We start from the raw sequence: 15,178 nt of genomic DNA, 5'->3' as shown, positions 1-15,178 counted from the left end.
ACACACACAGAAAAATGGTTTTTCTTTTTAGGTGAAATATCAATGCACAAAAAAGATACCCACCAACTAACACCATTTATGTATGGGTTGGGTATGTGTTGTTATGAAAGTTCAGAGTAGTGTAAAAGAAGCTAAAATGGAAAAAAAGGTGCATGTGTTTGGGCCAAGAGTTAAGTGAGTTGATTAGTAGGAGGAAAATTATGTTTAAAAAGGAGCAAGACATTTTTTGTGTGCTATTACGCATCAGGGTGACTCCAGATGACAGCCTTAAATGTATATTTGGAAAAGTTAAAATAAAAGTTTGAAAAATTTTACCATAGCAAAACATTTTTTAGAAGATAGTTAAATATGCCTAAGCTGTTTAATTTATGTACTTAGGTATACACATAATACATAAATGATGTTCACATATGCACATAATTTATGTAACTATTTAACAAAAATAGTAAAGAATGAGGCCCTGAATTTGAAAAGGAGAAAGAAAAGTATATGTTAGGTTTGGCAGGAAGAAATGTAAGGCAGGAATGATGTAATTATAATCTCTTAAAATAAATGTTTAAAATCTTTTGTTGCGCATTTTATATTTGCTGTGTCATTAACTTTTTCTATGACGTTAGCAAATACCTGGCCAAAGGAACTCAATGGAGGAAGGGATGTTTTTGACTCACAGATTAATCAGACGCATAATTATAGTGAGGAATCCATGCAAGCGGAAGCTTCCTGAGAACAGGAACATGAGAGTCCTTCAACACATAGAAGTAGATCAGGTAGTAGAGAAATGGGATATTACCACTTTGTAGTCTTTCCCCTCACCCTGTGTATATTCAATCTGGGAATTCTGAACCTTGGATGACAGTATCTCACTCAGGGCCATGTCCTTCTCTTTTTTTAGTTAACCCGCTCTGAAAGAACTCCTCACAGATACACCCAACTTTGTACCTCATCAATAACCTATCCACTGTTAATCAAATGAGGTTGACAATCAGGATTGATCATTACATCTATATCAAAACATTGGACAGCATTATATTGAGATGCATGTAGAAATAAATTTAAATAAAAGTAGCAATGATGAAATTAAATATAACTAAAGAAGGAAAATATCTAATGTTATAGCACCAACAAAACCCAGGAAACTGTCCTCGAAACTTTCATTGCTATTTTGATACTTAAGGAAATGTTAGGTATTTGTCACAATCTAGAAAGTTAGAAGTGTTTAGAAAGAGTGAGAATAGGAGGAAGTGACAAATTCTGGAAGTGATTTGCATTCTGCAGCTTAGTTTTTAGAAAAAAAGTTGCAATCTCAGGATCACACCTTTTGCATGAACAAAGTAATACGTTTAAATCTTAGGAAACAGACATCATACTTCCAAGACAATTTGAAGGCACTGAGTGAATGAGAATATGAACTTTTATTACCTCAAATCACCGTATTTACAAATGAAATGTCTTAATATTCAGACCAAGGGGTAATACTAAATATCCAACACATTCTAAAATATTTCTAAGTCATTCAAAGTAAAACATTTCTAAGACAAAATAGTATGTTTTAGTGTTGATTTGTGTTAGAAGAAAAGAACTCTTATTTTTATCTTATTGTCAAAAATCATTTTAATTAAAATAATTTTCCTCCCTGTAGGGAAGCATTTAATTAATTCATATTTCTGTAACTCTTTCTACATGTTGTTAATGTTCGTATTTACAATATACCCTACTTCATTCTTTAGACACAAGTATGTAAATCTATTATATAAGCACAAACTGAAGCAACAGCATGATTATTTGGGTTTGAATGAGAGGATTTTCTGAGCCATGAATCGTCAGTACAGACAATGTCTATCCTGTATTAGAATTTCTTGTTCTGTTAATGTTTTTCAGTGTTTTATTGATGCACCATATACATTTATGCTATAAAGAATAATGACTATCTATAATATCCCTAGTATAATATAATTCAACTATCCTAAGTTACTTATTTTAGTGCTATATACCTCATCATACTAAATCTATATCAGAATAAGTTTAAAAAGAAGTCATGCACAGAAACTGAAAAAGTAGAACAAATTTACTAAGAAATCAAGAATCAAAATAGCTATATTCAAATTTTTTTAAACCATAGTCAATGAGGGAAGTGAATAATTTCTTCACATGAATTACAGAGACAATTGTAAATGCTAGCCAGTTAGAAAGGCATTCAATGTTCATATATTGGAAGAATTTATATCATTGCAAAGTCAATATTACTCAAAGATCGAATGTAATCCTCATATGAATATAAAGAGAAGTTTTAGAAAATGAGAAAATACTATCCTCAAATTCATATAAAACTAAACCTAGGCAATCTTCAGCATGAGCAAAAACTGGAAAATACACTGCAGACTGTGGTACCCAAACTAGCATGTCATAAAACCTGTCACATCAGTCAGTGTTCATTTAAACAGACAAGGTCTCAGACTCTATCACTTGAACTCCACAAGAGAATTAAAATATTTTAAGCAATTTAAACTATATTATGCTTTATTATATTTCTGAGGACTCTGTAAGGGAAGAAAATGTCATTTCTAAGTGCTTGTAAAGTAATTCCATTGCTGTCTTGATGAATGTGTTTGTTCTTCCCAAGGCAGTCTTTTTACTCTTAGAAAGTTTTATTTCTTTCTCTTTCTCCCTCACCATCTTGCTTAGCTTCCCTCCTCTATGCTCTCATAATCAGTAGAGGTCTTAAGTCACATTGCTAAGAAACACAGATTTAATCAGAAAACTGACATATTGATAAAATCAAGTTGTATCTTTTGATTGCACAACAGAGCTAAGAAATAAAACTATAATTTGCTGTGAAACAAACTTTCACACTATAAATATGTATTACTTTCATTGGTTAATAAAAATCTGACTGGACAAGAGTTGGACAGATAGAGGGTAGGCAGAAGAGCCAAACTAAGAAGATGCTCGGAAGAAAAAGGGTGGAATCTCAAGACTTGTGAGCTAGACGCAAAAGCAGCAACATGGGAAGTTCATAGATGAGGTAAATGAGGTGCAAAATAAATGAGTAGGAATAGGCTAATTTAAGTTGTAAGAGCTAACTGTAGACAAGCCTAAGCTATCAGTTGAGTATTTATAATTAATAATAATTCTCTATTGATGTGGGATATTCTTCTGTAAATAAGTTGCTTTTATTGGTTGATGAATAAAGCTGTTTTGGCCAATGGCTCAGGAGAGTGAAGATAGGTGGGCAATTCAAACAATCAGAAAGAGAGAAGGCAGAGTTAGGCAGATACCATGTAGGTGCAAGTAGAAAAACATGCTATACCAGTAATCCACAGCCTCATGGCAATACACACATTAATAGAAATGGGTTAATTTCATAGTTAGAGCTAGCCAGTAAGAAGCCTAAGACATTGGCCAAACAATTGTACCTAATAATAAGCCTCAGAATGGTTATTTTAAAAGCAGCTATGGGAAATAGCAAGGGGGCCTGATAGGTAGAGAGAAACCAATCCAGTGAGACCAGGCAGGGTACAGAATACTTCAGTCTGCACTCTGAGTATCTATTTGGGAACTGTGGCTTGGAAACAGAGAAACTCCACCTATAAGAATTTCAGTATCATGATGAGTGCTGAATTTTCTCTGCATGAACATATTACTGGTAGATCTAGAAAAGAGGTTGTGAGCCATTGTTGAAAAGTAAACCTCCATATGATTCATTATAAACACTGTTAAAAACCAATTTATTCAAAACTATATAGGGAGTATTTTTTCATGAGGCACAATAAAAATGAAGCAGTTAGAAGTTCTAATTTTATTAAGGAAACCATATCCACAGCTACATATTTGTGAGAGGCGTGAGTCTTCGTACTGACAACAAGTGCTAAAAACACAGGAAGAAGTCCACAGTTCTAGAGTCTTATATTTTAATTAATGAACCAACTAATTTTGTAAGAAATATAACCAAAATTACTGGCAAGAATAAACTCAAAAACATAAAAGGAAGGGATCGGGAACTTATTTAAGCTTCAATAATGACTTTTAAAAGACACTGTAATAAAGGTAAAAGGGTACCTGATTAGTGCAATGGCTTGTATTGAATTTTGTTTTGCCCAGTCAGAGTTTATCATATTAGTAGGTTAATCAGTTGGTTAAGTTGAAGAAAGGAACTTTGGGTTTACTGTTGTTAAAAATCAAATTTTGTAGTGGAAGCAGCTCTGCTTCTACTTTCTCAAAAGTGATGTCAGAACTAAATGCCCTAGATAGCTATATCTTGTTAAGCAGATACCATTAGTCAGAGAAGATAAAAAGATTTAACTGAAAGTGGAATGAGCAGTACTATTGATTAACTTTAAATCCTCCATTCTAACTCCTAAGTGGTCAGCATAATTTAGAGACAATCTCGATGGAATATATCAGATATTGTCAGAAAATGACTTCTATTAGTGGAAAAGGTTAATTTCTTAGAATGCCTTTAAAAATAAACAAATGTCTTCTTATATCATGCTGTATAATAAAACATAAATTGAGCTTTAGCACCAAAAGTTCTGAAGTTTATATTGTCAGTTTTCTTAGTACATAATTATCTCAAACACATTCTTTATCAGCCCAAAGTTATTAACTTTATTCTTAATTTTAATTTATTAAGACACTACAACTATTATAAATATTTCTTTTGGTATATAATTTTTAAAAGTAAGTTTGCAAAAAATTGTTTATGTGTACAGTGAATATGATTGTTCTCTGAGTTTTATGTACTATAATTCATTTGGAGATAGGGTCTTACTATGTAGCTCTAGCTAGGCTGGAACTTACTGTGTAGAATAGGTTTGATTTGAATTCTCAGACACCTACCTTCCTATGCCTCATTAAGTTAAAGACCTGTGCCACCATGCCTGGCTCAAATAAAATTAATTTATTAACAAAACCTTATTTCTAATTTAAAACCTTTATAGACATTTAATTTGTAATCAGCTTGTGTTGGTGAGGATTGAATGAGAATCACCATGGTGGTGTCCATGCATACAAAATTAATCAACTATTAAATGTATGACTATAAACATGAGTGAGTAAAGAAAAGGCAGGGGCAGCATTGTAAGGATATAAGTGAACATAAACTATACACATACAAAACACACACACACATGTATCACACTCATTTCTATACCTAGAAGTACCAAATATATAGCACTATGTCAATTTAAGGTGGCTAACTGAGGCAGTAAGTTTTTCCTTAAAACATACCTCCTCAATTTTTAACTTGGCACCTTCTTCAAAATACTTTTCTTTGTCTCCTAAAATACTTACCCTAAAATGTTTCAGAATTTTGCATAAAGCCCATAATCCACCTTTATTCTTTCAAAGACAAACCTTAAACAGTTATGTACATGACCTCTGTCTCTATACTGAAAGTTGGGGATCATTGGTCACAATGGATATTGCCTGTAGTATTCCAAAACATGTTTTAATATAAGTGATTTATTTCATTGAAAGTGTTAAAAATTGCTGGGATGCATAGTTGGATTCTTTTAAAATTTACATATTATTTTCTGCATGATATAATTTAATATCCATATAAATCTTCACTATAACCTCAGGGCGATTGAGCTCTATATCAGTTTTCTTATTTCTAATTTGTGACATGCCTAACTTCCTTTTCTTCCTTTCCTTCCTCATCTTTCTATTCCTCCTCTTGTCTTACTTTCCTTTTTTGCTACAATAAAACAACCCAATAGGGGGCATAAAATGAGAATCACTGGTTCATAACAATGATTTGAGATAATATTTTTTAATAACTTGAGAACCAGAAAGGTTATTTACTTAAGCATTTTGTAATGTAAATATTTTTCTCAAATGACTTCATTAGCGTTTTAAAATAGTCTTAAGGAACACCATGAAAATGTGCTATTATTAAGGGCTTCATGGAAAGTGATAAGCTTCCCACATTTCATACTTTATTTATCTTCCCATATTCAAATGTCTTCCAGCCTCCAAGAACAGACTTTTCTTCCTGACGTGGCATCTATGCGATGATTGTGGCTTGAATATCAGCAGATAGACCACAGTTATTTAAGTCTGATCTTGAAGGAAAATACTGAATTTCCATCACTGCAGGAGAAAGGTGAAGGAGACTATATTTTTTCAGAACTTTGTGTAAGAGATGGAGGCAGAAGGCTGTGAGATATCCAGATTTTGTATTAGTTTTAAGTTACTCTGTTAGGTAATTATATCCAATCTGTTCTTCCTAAGGCTTCCATTACATCCCATAAACCTTTACAACTTGAGCACAGGAGTACTATGTGTAATTAAGAGTCTGCTCCATACATTACAAAGCTAGAAGGCATTCATAAAAAGGCCATGTTCCATACCTTCTGCAAAGAGAACAAAAGGCTCTGAGCAGTGGTGCAGAACCATCCATATCTAGAAATGAAGTTAGCAGATATAATGGCAAGTGAGTCTGACAAACAGACTTTTCATGGATCAAAGTTATATCTAATTCTAGACTGCTAGGAAATATATTAGACAAAAGAGTTTTTTTTGGGGGGGGGTAATTTTCTATTTATAATATATCAAAATTAAAAGTACTAATTTCATAATAAATGAAGTCAGAATATTTGAAAACAATCAAAGGACTGTTCAGAATATGCAGATGTTATAACGTGAAGGAAGAACTGTTAAAGGTAGCATTGCTATATTTTAAAAGGAATTTTCTCATATGGAATTGTAGGAATACTATATAGAATTCCAAGTGTAAGTACCCTACCAATGTTACCTGAAAGTTAAACAAAATGATTTCATGATATCAGATGCTCAGGTTATTTACACTATTATAGTTAAAACTAATAAGCATTTTGAACAAATTATTAGATGTATCATGCATTAGTATTTAATAATGTTATATCATTCAGTTCTGTTCACTTTTCCAGAACTGCTGCACATACTATGTATCAAAATGAAAAATATTAAACAATATTATCTAGCAACAAAAGAAAATTATAGTTTACTTCTCTGAATATCTCAAAATATATTTTCAGTTAAGACTATAAACATGAGAATATAAAGAAACTAAGTTTCTAATCTATCTCTTGTTTATATTAAGACTCTTTGTTCTGCTAAAATCATTGCTTGACTGCAACAGCCAGAACATTTATTCAGGTAATGTTCCTATTAGAAGTATGGTTGATTGCTTACTAATACAGTCCTTTATCACTTTTCCTCTTTGCTCTTTCCTGGGAGATGGAAGAGGACGAATATGTGGCTCCTTAAATATAGTCAGATTCAGGTTTCTGTTGAGGACTATGATGGCATTCGTGTTACTCCCCTTCGATAGACAGTCAATACTGGCATGTCTCAAAGTTCTTCCTGGTGCTTCAGACTCGGGTTTCTGGTGGGGACTATGGTGATATTTGTGTTACTCCCCTTCGATAGACAATTAATGCCAGCATGTCTCACAGTTGTTCCTGGTGCTGCAAACTCCTCTCTTTATTATCCATATCCATTCACAGTTATTCTGATGGGTGCAGCAGCATTAACCATAATTGTAGTACCTGAAATGTATGTTAAAATTTGCATTTTCTTAAGATAAAAGAAGCAAATAAATATAATATTTCTCTAAAAATTACCTTACACATATCTTGGTGTATTTTTATTGAACTAATTCAATTCCACTGATCAGATCATTCATTTTGAAGATAAAACTTATTTCTTGGATTTCTAGAGGCTGGAAGTCCTTGATGTAGGGTTTGCACTTGGTGAAGATTTTCTTGCTGTGTTAGAACATCACACGTCTAGGAAGGAGTTCAGGAGTGTAGAAACATCCTTTTCATTAAATTGCATCACAATTGAGTGAATAGGTGACTTAATTATATTGCTCTTTATACAAAACAAGAAAGACTAAAACTTTTGTTCACATATGCTGCAGTAATTTCAGTGTGTTTACTTGTTCAGTAAAGAAATATCAGGCAAAGCTTACAGTGGAGGGACTGGGAAACCAACCCTGCCACAAAACCTTTGAACTACAATTTCTTCTGTCTGCAAGAAATGCTGGAGTAAATAAAGAACTTATGGTAGTGGTCAACCAATGACTTCTCCAACTTGAGCCCCACACAATGAATGAGAGCCCATGCCTGGATAATCCAGAGACCTAGGATAGAACCAAACATGACTGGCAAAAACGGGAATGATATGAATCCCTATTATATCCTCCCATGCTTGAATAATAGAGCTTAGCATAATTGTCATCATGGAAACTTCATCTAGCAACTGATAGGAGCAGATGCAGAGACCCACAGGGAATCATTAAGGGGAGCTCGGGAAACCCCTCAGAAGGTGAAGAAGAATTTTAAGAGTCAGAGGTTTCAAGAACACCTAATAACAGGTCCCAAAGAACCTACTAACCTGGGCTCATAGGAACTCACAAAGACTGATATGACAACAAAGGAGCCTTTATAGTTCTGAATTAGGTCATCTGCATATGCCCGTGCCTGCCTGTCTGTCCGTCTATCTATCTATCTATCTATCTATCTATCTATCTATCTATCTATCATCCATCCATCTCTATTTCTTTCTCTATAATATCTATGTCTATATTCATAATTTCACAAATGGAAATAAATATTTTCGAACTGAAGCAAAATTTATGTTAGAGAGAACCTTATTGATTTATATGCCTACATACAAGTATAGAATAGCAACTGGTGGAAAAGGTAATCATTGGTACCACTCATCTACAAACCCTGTGACTTACAACAGCCACCTTCCTATAGGTGCAATACAGACAAAAAATCTTATAGGAGTCACCACTTGCTCTTGGATTGGATTTAAAGTCCACTCCATGAGAAGAAATCTGAGATCAGATAGCTTATGAGTGCTATAGAAAAGATACTACTATTCATCAACTCCTTCCCTCCAATTTAGGGATCTATGTGGAAGAGAAGGCAGAATGATTGTTAAAAGCCAGAGGTCACAGATGACTTCAACAGAAAAGCATCATGCAAACACAACAAGATTAATATGTATGAATTCATATGACAGCATATATGAGACCTGTATAGGTTCAAATTAGATAAAATTCCAGTGTGGCAAGGGGTAGTAGGCACAAAATCCCACTAGTAGCCAAGAAGTTTTCGGCAAGTGGTAACTATCAGGAAAGGGAAAGCCAGTTCTCTCCATGAAGTGTCACTGGGTATGTCAACTATACTCAAGGGTGAGCTCATAGCCAGGAGTAGTTGGTCAAGTCAGCTCAAAAAAGACTCCAATTTACTTTTTTGGTGCTTGTTTTGTGTGTGTGTGTGTGTGTGTGTGTGTGTGTGTGTGTGTGTTTTACATGGTATTTGTTTTGTTGTGGTATTTTTTATCTTATTGGAGTTTTGTTTTGAATTCAGTTTTTTGTTGTTGAATTGGGAAAAAGAAAGATAAGGAGAAAACATATGAACATGAAATTGGGTAAGAAGGGAGGTTAGAAGGATCCACGAAGAGTTTAGGAAGGGGAAAGCATATGAAATATATTATATAAAAAGAGTTCCTTGAGTTTTTAAAAATCTCCAAGATGTTTAAAGTACTTAATTTTAATCTTAATTACTTTTTTCAACTTCATATGTCTTGTTTCATTTTCAATTAAGCAAAAATTAAATATATTTATCATGTACAGCATGTTCTGAATTATGTATGCATTTAGAATTATTAAACAGAATTAATTAAAATATTTATTACTCCCTATACATTTTGTGGTTAAAACACTTAAAACTCTTAGCAATATTCTGTAGGTCATGTTATACAACAGACCTTTCAAAGTTATTCTTTATAATTGAAGTATTGCATCCTTTCACTGACCAATCCTTCATTAGTACCTACTATCACATTTAGTCCTCATTGTCAACTTTCTGGTCACCATGGAAGCATACTATCGGTTTCTATGAGAAGTTTTCTTAAAAGTTTAACTGATCCTGGGAAATAAACCATGAATGTGACTTTCACTGTCCCATGACCTCTGGATCTGGACTAACAAACAGGAGAAGGCAAGGTAACCACCAGCTCTCATCTCTTTCCACTTGACTGAGGAGGCAATGTGACCAGTGCTGTCTATTCTGGATGCCATCATTTCCCTGCCATCCTGGATTGTTCCCCCAAACTGACAGCTAAAATATAGACTTCTTTCTGTAAGCTCCTTTTGTCCCAGTAAGGAAACCAATAACTACTATTCCACAGAGTCCGCCCATACCAGTCCCTGGTAACTATGATTGTACTCTCTACTTCCCTAAGATCAGTTTCTTCAGATTCCACAGTTATGTTCAATCAAGCAATGTACTTGTCTGTGTGTCCAATTTACTCCACACAAATTTTCCTCTAATGACCTATGTTGTGCACATGAGAAGATTTCCTTCCTTTATAAAGCCTAGTAATATTTCACTATTCGTGGTTAACTTTTTCAAGATGGCATTTTATATTTTATAATTGATCATTTTCCCCTAAGATCTACTTAAAGTGTTCACTCACTCAAAAGAAATTTAGTTTTAGATGCTTTATAAATCTACATTGATTTACAATGTCTAGTTTCCATAATCATTAGCATAAAGTTATTCTCCACGTTCAAAAATATGAGTACATTTTAGAGCAATGGTGGCAAAAATTCTGCAGACTGCTTGTTAAATGTCTTCCGATGTCAAGTATTGTGTTGCATTGGTGGATGGGATCATTTTATTACACTTTTCCACTGGTTCTGATGACATAAGAAAGTACTACTAAGTTTTATTCTTTCTGGCTATTTCACCAAAGATATTTATAACAATGCTTTGTTGTGAATAGTAACATGATGCTTTTCAAAGGTTTGGGAAACAAGAGTGGGTAAGTTTCATACTCACAGAGATCTTAGTAGTTTTGTTTACCTGTCTTATTATTCATGATCCTTATCATGTCATTTAAAGCCTCATACTTTCATCCTGAATGCATGAGAAAACATGCTGGTGCTCCATCTAATATATCTTTCTTGTTATCAGCATAATAACAATAACGTAAGCCTGAACCTCCCAATAGCCTTGATTTCTATCTCACCTTTATGCAGGCATTTACAAAGTATCCAAAGATTCAGTTTTGATGTCATATTGAAACAAGCATCCAGAAACTGCTTTTGTTGAATCGGGAGTTTAACTAGACTTAGGATAAAAGCTACGCATCTGTGCCTTCAATTTGTGATTGTTTTCTTTACTTTGACTCACCTCTGCACTTTGGCATGCCAATCACAAAAATGCATCCGTCTATCTCGTTGCATTGGCTTTCATGCCAGAAACTACAGAGATAAGTCACTGTGTTAAGACTACATTGACCTTATACTGCAGAAAGAACACAATCTGGAAACGCAGTCACCTCACCGTTACAAAGGACTTCCATGAACAGATGGCTCCACCTGGAACAGATTAGATCTTGAAGAAGTCAGACTGCGTTCCTTGAGGAGATAGTAAAATGAATTCTTTAGACCATCTTTCAGAACCAAAACTGAGATTGGAGTCATCCAGACCAACACTAAAAGTGGTACTTAACCGAACATACTTCCTGCTCTGTGCTCCAATTTTTATGCAAATTAAACTTAAAACTCATGTCAGTATCATAAGGGGGACTATAAGGTCACTGGAATTTTTTTTTCTTTTTCCTCCCAACTTCAAAATGTTTCTCTCTGTATTTCATCATTATTTATTTCTTTAATTGATATATTAGAGATGGGTGACTTAACTGGCTTGCTGGGGCTGCTTGAGCTCAGCCTTTAAATCTTAAAACTTCCAGCTAAAATGTGTTTCAGAAAAACAACAACAAAGACAACACAGTATTACCTTATATGTCAGACACAGATCACTACCAAACTCCTTTGCAATTACTACTGGGAAATACATTTTACACTTTATTCCAAAAGAAAACTAAGTAAAAGGTAGTATGGTAGGCCCCAAACCTGCTTTTTCTACTTTTCCTTTACTCATTCATTTTAATTCTTTATGTCTATTTAGTGTGTGTGTGTGTGTGTCTGTGCACATGCGTGTGTGTGTGCACATGCGTGTGTGTGCACATGCGTGTGTGTGTGCACATGCGTGTGTGTGCGCACATGCGTGTGTGTGTGTGCGTGCACATGCCAAACCACCATGCTTGCAAGGCAGTCTGATGCTAACTTGCTATTCTCTCCTTCCACCATGTGACTTCTGATGATCAAATTCAGGTCCCTCGGTCTTGGTGACAAATACCCTAACCAGCAAGCTATTCTGATGGGCCTCAGTATTCATTTACAATTAAACTTTTTATTTTTTGTTTTATCCCATATACTTTTGATTATTGTTGTTTACTTACCTTACCTTTAGTGTCTATCATAATATTATTTGAACCTTTCCATTAATAATTACCCTTTCATATTGACCCAAAAGTGCTATTACCTAATAATTTCATTAGTGTGAAACAGTTTCTTTTTTTTAAATTTATTTATTTATTAAAGATTTCTGTCTCTTCCCGCCACCACCTCCCATTTCCCCCCCTCCCCCAATCAAGTCCCCCTGCCTCGTCAGCTCAAAGAGCAATCAGGGTTCCCTGCCCTGTGGGAAGTCCAAGGACCACCCACCTCCATCCAGGTCTAGTAAGGGGAGCATCCAAACTGCCTAGGCTCCCACAAAGCCAGTACGTGCAGTAGGATCAAAAACCCATTGCCATTGTTCTTGAGTTCTCAGTAGTCCTCATTGTCCGCTATGTGCAATACAAGTTTAATGAATACTTAGATATGTAATGCTTGAGTAATAATGCTTTTCGGCAGGAATTTTCAAATTCTACTTTGAAACTAAAATATAAATATACTCCTGCCTCCTTTCCATTTCTTTCTTCTCATCCCCCTCCTTTATTTCACGTAAGTTTATGACTCTAGCATCGTTTATTTTAATTGTTTTAGCCTAATTATATATAACACATAAATAAATATATTCTAAATACATAAATTTAGACTCTTTAGTGTGTATAATGTCAATTATAATCTATATAATTTTAAAAGAATTTTAGAGGGTTGAAGAGGAGGGGAGAGGAAGATAGAGGAGCATAGAAAAATGTATGCCCAATAAAATCAATAAAAAACTGAAAAAAAAAAAAAGAGTCTCTGCTGCGTCCCCTTGCCTATCGCCATGGCTGCCTACAAGCTGGTCCTCATCCGGCACGGCGAGAGCGCCTGGAACCTGGAGAACCGCTTCAGCGACTGGTACAATGCCGACCTGAGCCCGGCGGGTCACGAGGAGGCGAAGCGTGGCGGACAGGCGTTGAGAGATGCTGGCTATGAATTCGACATCTGCTTCACCTCCGTGCAGAAGAGAGCAATCCGGACCCTCTGGACAGTCCTGGATGCCATTGACCAGATGTGGCTGCCAGTGGTCAGGACCTGGGCCTCAATGAGCGACACTATGGGGGGCTGACACTGCTGCTAAGCATGGTGAGGCACAGGTAAAGATCTGGAGGCGATCTTACGACGTCCCACCACCGCCAATGGAGCCTGAACATCCCTTCTACAGCAGCATCAGTAAGGATCGCAGGTATGCAGACCTTACTGAGGACCAGCTACCATCCTGTGAGAGCCTGAAGGACACTATTGCCAGAGCACTGCCCTTCTGGAATGAAGGGATTGTCCCCCAGATCAAAGAGGGGAAAAGAGTCCTGATTGCAGCCCATGGCAACAGCCTTCGGGGGGATCGTCAAGCATCTGGAGGGTCTCTCAGAAGAGGCCATCATGGAGCTGAACCTGCCAACTAGCATTCCCATTGTCTATGAATTGGACAAGAACTTGAAGCCCGTTAAACCCCTGCAGTTCCTGGGAGATGAAGAGACCGTGCGGAAAGCCGTGGAAGCTGTGGCCGCGCAGGGCAAAACCAAGAAGTGAAGGCGTGCAGACAGACTTCTGCCCCGAGACCCTCCTCCCTGCCTGTCTGCCTCCTGCGCCCTTCCCATCACCCATCACTGACTCCATGTTTAGGATCTTAAGTTTAAGTTGTAGCTGCAGATGGGGACCCTTGGTTCCCATTTTGTTTTAGTATTTTATCCCCTGCACCCACTCCCTTCATAGAATCTAGTCAGAGTAACACCTCTAGGGTGCAGGTTCTTGGTCCACATACAGGGAAGGCTCCCTCCCAGGAGAACTGAGAGGTAGTAATTACAGTTTTCTTAGTCCTTTGTTTACAAGGGTCTGCTTTAGGTCAGGGAGGAACCATGCTGTGGCCTGACCAGTGAGAAGCCTGTCCTGCACTCTTCTGCAGTTAGGTAGGGGCTGTAGTCATTCCAGTGGAAGGTGAAAGTAGCCTGCATTTAAAAGATGAACTACCTCCCTCTCTGACCCTAAAGGAGCTGCTGGCCCCCGAAGGTTGGGATCAATCCTGTCAAGTCTATGTGTTACATTTACTTTTACAAAAACAGGAGTACATATATATTTATCAGTACACAAAAACCCCTCTGAGGTTTCTAGTGGTGATTGAAATAGTCAATGTGGTCACCAGAAAATAAGCCATTCCTCATATCAAGTGGCTTAAACTCCTGGTCCTCAAGGGACAGGAGTGTCTCTTACTGTGTGTTAGGACCCCTCTGCCTTGTCTTGTAGAGGTGAAGTGCCCCTTGATCATGTCCAGGGTTTTGTCTTTTGCTGTCTGAATCATGTTCCAGCTGCTTGACCCTACCATGTGGGTCCAGAACTTGTTTTGGGCACATTACATCTTCTTTTCCAGATCAGTATAATAAAGGAGTGATGTGCAATAAAAAAAAAACCTGAAAAAAAAGAAAAAAAACGAATTTTAAATTTGGCATTTTATTTCTCATCTTTTACTGAAATATAAAGTAGATTGGAAATATTGATATTGCTAAAGTTTTTAATATTATCATGTTCTATATCTTTAGCCTTTTCCAATTCTTTATCTTATGCATGCACTTTTATGCCCTACTTGTTTGAAAGCAGGGCTTCCCATCAGTAACTGTGGCAGCATTTTTTACATGAGTAAAAATATTAAAAATATATTTTATAGAAAAGTCAGAAAAGAAGAGTGTTATTCTCTTCAGTCAACAAAAAATGCTTAAATTTTGATATTGAAGTCAAGAGATGCATTGATAACAAAAGGTTGTGGTTGAAATTAAAGACACAAGGGCTTTATACAAATACATTTCTGTCATCTAGATAATAGTTGTTTGGAGACAATGAATTACAGGT

General features: G+C 35.9%; 1 pseudogene; it reads left to right on the top strand.

Annotated features, from left to right (window-relative positions):
- The first annotated feature begins 13,121 nt into the window (after positions 1 to 13,121).
- LOC121446487 lies at positions 13,122 to 13,867 on the top strand (annotated as a pseudogene).
- The last annotated feature ends 1,311 nt before the right edge of the window (positions 13,868 to 15,178 follow it).

This window comes from Microtus oregoni, unplaced genomic scaffold (genome assembly GCF_018167655.1).
Source record: "Microtus oregoni isolate MIOR12 unplaced genomic scaffold, Mior012 000003F_ref0000135, whole genome shotgun sequence".
Classification (NCBI taxonomy): Eukaryota; Metazoa; Chordata; class Mammalia; order Rodentia; family Cricetidae; genus Microtus; species Microtus oregoni.
Note: the sequence above shows the minus strand (reverse complement) of the source record. Positions and strands in the feature narration are given on the sequence as shown.